This window comes from Pan troglodytes, chromosome 19, assembly GCF_028858775.2.
Source record: "Pan troglodytes isolate AG18354 chromosome 19, NHGRI_mPanTro3-v2.0_pri, whole genome shotgun sequence".
Taxonomy (NCBI): Eukaryota; Metazoa; Chordata; class Mammalia; order Primates; family Hominidae; genus Pan; species Pan troglodytes.
The window spans coordinates 35,592,327-35,598,326 of NC_072417.2; the positions used below are offsets into that span (position 1 = coordinate 35,592,327).

The following is a 6,000-nucleotide window of genomic DNA, read 5'->3' on the forward strand; positions in this document are numbered from 1 at the left end:
CAGATTACATTTAAAAGAAAAATAAAAAAAACAAGAAACCATTTGAAAATATAATGATGTGGCCAGGCATGGTGGCTCACACCTATAATCCCAGCATTTTGGGAGGCTGAGGTGGGCAGGTGCCTTGAGCCCAGGAATTCAAGACCAGCCTGGGCAACATGGCGAAACCCCATCTCTATTTTTATAAATTGAAAGTAAACGAATATCATGATATATAGATTAAAAGCAAAAGGGTAGTGAAAGATATGTCATTCTAACACTAGTCAAAAACAGTATTATATTACTAATATAAAACACTAATTTTATATTAGTATTAAATAATGGTTTTTTGTTTGTCTGTCTGTTTTCGAGACGGGGTCTTGCCCTGTTACCCAGGCTAGAGTGCAGTGGCACAATCTGGGCTCACTACAACCTCTGCCTCCCGGCTTCAAGCAATTCTCCTGCCTCAGCCTCCCAAGTAGTTGGGATTACAGGTGCCTGCCAACGCGCCTAGCTCATTTGTGTATTTTTAGTAGGGACGGGGTGAAACCATCTTAGCCAGGTTGGTCTCGAACTCCTGACCTCAGGTGATTCACCCGCCTCGGCCTCCCAAAGTGCTGGGATTACAGGCGTGAGGCACCACACCTGGCCTGTATGTATGTATTTATTTGAGATGGAGTCTTGCTCTGCTTCCCAGGCTGGGGTGCAGTGGTGTGATCTCAGCTCTCTGCAATGTCCACCACCTGGATTCCAGTGATTCTCTTGCCTCAACCTTCTGAGTAGCTGGGACTACAGATGTGTGCCACCACACCAGGCTGTTTTTCTATTTTTAGTAGAGACGGGGTTTCGCCATGTTGGCCGGTCTGGTCTTGAACTCCTGACCTCAGGTGATCCACCCGCCTTGGCCTCCCAAAGTGCTGGGATTACAGGCGTGAGCCACCATGCCTGGCCAAATAATGATTTTTAGTATAATGATTATTACCAGAAATAAAGGTTATTTCAGAATAATAAAGGGGTCAAATAATCATCAAGAGGACAAAACTGTAAATGTTTCTGCATCTAACAACAGGGCCTCAAAATACGGGACGCATAAACAGACAGAATTTCAAGGAGAAAGAGAACAAACCCATAACAATCGTTGTAGACTTCAACACTCCTTTCTCAGTAATCACTAGAACAAGCAGACAGGAAATCAGCAAGGATAGAGCAGACCTTAACATGATCAACCAACTTGACCTAATTATTATTTATGAAACACTTTACCTAACGGCAGCAGGACACATCTTTCCCATTACAAACTGAACACTCACCTAAAAAATGTTTCAGGCCATATACAAACCTCTAAATTTTTTTTTTTAATTCATCATACCAAGTATGGTCTCTAAGCATAATGGAATTAAATTAGAAACCAACAACAAAGATATCTGGGAAATCCCTAAATGTTTGAAAATTAAACAATACGTTTTAAAACAAATCATGGGTCAAAGAGTAAGTCATAATAGAAATTTTACTATATTGTGAACCAAATGAAAATGAAAATAAAACATATATCACAAATTCTAAGATATGTTTTTAAAAGTGCACAAAGGGGCTGGGCGCAGTGGCTCATGCCTGTAATCCCAGCACTTTGGGAGGCCGAGGCAGGTGAAACACCTGAGGACAGGAGTTTGAGACCAGCCTGGCCAACATGGTGAAACCCCATCTCTACTAAAAATCCAAAATTAGCTGGGTGTGGTGGTGGGTGCCTGTAATCCCAGCTACTCGGGAGGCTGAGGCACGAGAATCATTTCAACCCAGGAGGTGGAGGCTGCAGTGAGCCAAGATCGTGCCACTGCACTCCATTCTGGGCAACGGAGCAAGATTCTGTCTTAAAAAAAGAAAAATGCATAAAGGAGCACAATGGTTTAGCCTGGAATCCCAGCACTTTGGGAGGCCAAGGCAGGAAGATTGCTTGAGCCCTAAAGTTCAAGACCAGCCTGGGCAATATAGTGAGACCTCATCTCTATTTGAAAAGAAAGAAAGAAAAATCAAAGAAAATGAGGTATATAAGCACGATAGGATATTATTCAGCCATTAAAAAAGTGAAATCCGGGCCGGGCATGGTGGCTCACACCTGTAATCCCAGCACTTTGGGAGGCTGAGGCAGGCAGATCACGAGGTCAGGGGTTCGAGAACTGACTGGCTAACATAGTGAAACCCCGTCTCTTCTAAAAATACAAAAATCAGCCGGGCGTGGTGGCGGGTGCCTGTAGTCCCAGCTACTTGGGAGGCTGAGGCAGGAGAATCGCTTGAACCCAGGAGGTGGAGGTTGCAGTGAGCCAAGATTGTGCCACTGCACTCCAGCCTAGGTGACAGAGCAAGGATCCATCTCAAAAAAAAAAAAAAAAAAAAAAAAAGTGAAATCCTTCATCTGTAAAGCTAGAGGTTTGGAAAATAAAACCTATTTGCAGCAACATGGATAGAACTGGAGGACATTATGTTAAGTGAAACAGGCCAAGGTCAGAAAGACAAGTATCGCATATTCTCATTCATATGTGAGAGATTAAGAAGTTGATTTCATGGAGATAGGCAGTAGAATGATGGTTACTGGGGGCTGGGAAGCAGGTAGGGATGAAGACAAGTTGATTCATGGGCATAAAAGCGCAGTCAGATGGAAGGAATAAGTTTTAGTTTTTGTTTGCACAGTAGGGTAACTAGACTCAACAATAACTTACTGTATATTTTAAAATAGCTAGAACATTTGTTATCTTCCCAATACAAAAAAAAGGATAAACATCTGAGATGATGGATACCCTAATTAACCTGATTTGATCATTACACATTGTATGAATCTACCGAAATATTACATGTACCCTTATAAATATGTACACTCTACCTTAAGGAAACAGTGAAAACAGAAGGTGTGGAACAACAACGACCACAACAAAATCAAAGAGGAAAATCTTTGTGAACTTGGGTTGGTCAGGCCAGGAATCAGCAAACCATGGCCAATCCACTACCCGTTTTTGTAATAATCAAAAGAATAACAATATAATTGGTCATTTGTAAATTATGTGAAATTCAAACTGCAGTGTTCATAAAGTTTTATCAGAACAGCTATTCTCATTCTATAGACATTACGTACTGTCTACGACTGCTTTCATTGCTACAATGGCAGAGCTGCAACAGGGACAGCAAGGCTGAATATTTACTATCTGACCTTTTACAGAAAAAGTCTGGCAAGATCTGGGTTAGGCAGAGTTGTTAGATGAACACCAAATCTGTAAAAGAAAAAATGTGGTAAAGCAGACTTCATCCAAATTTAAAACTTATGCTCCGGGAAAAAGACACTGCTAAGACAATGAAACACAAGGCACAGATGGGGAGAAAATACATGAACATCACACAACCTAACAAAGCACTTATATCCAAAATATATAAAGAACTCTTACTACCCAATAATAAGAAATTGGCCAGGCATGGTGGCTCATGCCTCTAATCCCAGCACTTTGGGAGGCCAAGGCAGGCAGATTGCCTGAGCTCAGGAGTTCAAGACCAGCCTGGGCAACACAGCGAAACCCCATCCCTATTAAAAATACAAAAATTAGCCACACATGGTGGTGGCATGCACCTGTGGTCCCAACTACTTGGGAGGCTGAGGTGGGAGGATCACCTTGAGCCCAGGGTCGAGGGGAATGACAGGCTGCAGTGAGCCAAGATCATGCCACTGCACTCCAGCGTGGGTGAAAGAGCGAGACTCTGTCTTCAAAAAATAAAATAAAAGAAGAATAACAATAAAGAAAGCAACCCAATTAAACATCTTAAATCAAGATTTTGGTATCTTGGCCAGGCATGGCGGCTCATGCCTGTCATCTCAGCACTTTGGGAGGCCGAGGCAGGCAGATCGCTTGAGCCCAGGATTCAAAATCAGTCTGGGCAACATATCAAACTCCCATCTCTATTTAAAACAAACAAACAAAGAAAAAACTAGCCAGGTATGGTGGTGCACACTTGCAATCCCAGCTACTTGGGAGACTGGGAGGTGGGAGGATGGCTTGAGCCCAGAAGGTGGAGGCTGCAGTGAGTGGTGACTGTGCCACTGCTCTCCAGCCTGGGCAACAGAGCAAGACTGTATCTCAAAAAAAAAAAGATTTTAGTATTTTTCCAGAAACAATGATATACAGATGGCAAATAAAAAGATGCACATAAAAAGAGGCTCAGAACCATTAGTCATTAGGGACAAGCAAATTAAAACCACAAGGAGCTACCACCATATACTTACTAAGGTGGCTAAAAAAAAAACCACAACAAAAACTGACAATATCAAGTGCTAGGGAGGATACAGGGCAACCGGAACTCTTCATATATTTGCAGGTAAGAATGAAAAATGGTACAGCTACTTTGGAAAACAGTTTTGGCAGTTTCTTATAAATATACAACCCAGAAATCATACTCCTAGGTATTTACTCAAGAGAAACAAGTCTGCGTTCATACAAAAAACATGATGGAAATGTTTGGGGCAGCTTTATTCATAGCTGCCAAAAACTAGAAATAACCAAAACAATTTTGAATCGGATGAATTACCAAATTTGGTTGGATCTTGTTTGGCTTTCTGCTTTGCTTTTTAATCAACCATTTACCAGCAACTGTTGCACTGGCCCGTCAGCACTCGAAGAATAAAAACAAACACACAGGACCAGGTAAAATTCCCCTACTAACCAAAATGATCCGTTTCCTTAACACAATTTAAAAACCACAGCTAGGGGTGTGAACACAGGCATTTTTTCTGTGTGTTTGTGTGCCACAATCTGTACAAATCCTTAATTCCCTTTTAAGGAACAGATATATAATGAAAATCCGAAAGGAAACACATTAGAAATGCAAAGAGGTTTGCAAAACAAGAGGCTTCTTTCATTCCAGAAAACCACACCAAAACAAGGGGAGAAAAATGAATGCAATGGATATGTGTTTGCCAAAGTTTCAATCCTGCCCGGTGGAGACACTGCACTGGCACAAATTTTGAGGAGAAAAAAAGGGAGTTGGGGGGACGGGGAGCAAGCGAGTGCGGCCTGCAAACTGCAACAATGCAATCTCCATTTTGAACAATGTGCTTCTTTCCTCTTATAAATCTAGTTTTTTGCCACTTGATGTGCCCTCCCATTTCCCCTCTAAAGTTTAGGGGTCGGCGGGGTTGGCGGGAGATCGGAGCGGGATGCACAGCACATAAGTGAGCAAAGGGGGAGGGGAGAGGAGGTGGGGAATGAGTCTGCAGCAACTGCGCTGGGTGGGTACCTGGAGTGCTGCTGAAGCTGCTTTCCGTGGAGTAACTGGCGTCCTCGGCGTCATCTTCCAGCTCCTCCGGATAATCGGAGTCATCGTCGTCCTCCTCCATGTCATCCTCCTAGTTGTCCTCAGACTCCTGGGTCTCCTCGGCATCGCCGCCCCCCTCCTCTTCCTCCTCCTCCTCGCTCTCGTGGTCATCATACACCACTTTGTTGACAGCCCTCCGGGCTGCGGTGGTCCGGCCTAGGTGGCTGCCCCCGCGCCCCCGCCGGGCCCGTGCGCTGGTGCCGGCGCGGGGCGGGCCGGCGGCGGTGGCTTCCTCCGGCTACTGCTGCCCATCCTGGGCGAGCTCAGCCGCGTCTTGGGCGCCACCTCAGCCTGGCGGCTGCCCACCTGCCCCGGCTACTACCGCGTATCGGCGAGGGGAGCCCCCGATGGGTCCGGACGTGGGCGGCGGCGGCGGCGGGGCCGGGGCGCAGCGCTCCGCAGCGGGAGCCGCGGGCTGCTTGGTCGGCCTGCCCCGCCGGCCCCTCTTGTTGGAGCCCAGGCGGCGGGAGAAGGGAAAGCAGACGGGGAGGGCCAGGCGCAGTGGCGGCGGTGGGGAGCGCCGGGGCCGGGTTGGGAGGCCCGAGGGGCTGGGCGGGAGGGGCCCGGCCGGCGGAAGCGGGTGGAGGGAGAAGGCTCAACCGAATTGCTGGGGCCCCACTCAAGATCGCCTTCAACCGCCACCTTGTTTCTTCCCTCTACAGGAGCGCGGTC

At 46.0% G+C, this 6,000-nt stretch overlaps 1 protein-coding gene across 2 annotated transcripts in view; it reads right to left on the reverse strand.

Moving 5' to 3' along the window:
• LRRC37B (leucine rich repeat containing 37B) overlaps positions 1-6,000 on the reverse strand; it is a 46,176-nt gene extending 40,176 nt beyond the window's left edge. The window contains exon 1 of one of the 2 annotated variants that reach the window (XM_024350140.3): positions 5,251-6,000. The gene's annotated coding sequence lies outside the window, so the exon portion shown is untranslated. The remainder of the gene's footprint in view (positions 1-5,250) is intronic. The other variant, XM_063798139.1, reaches the window with a different exon arrangement.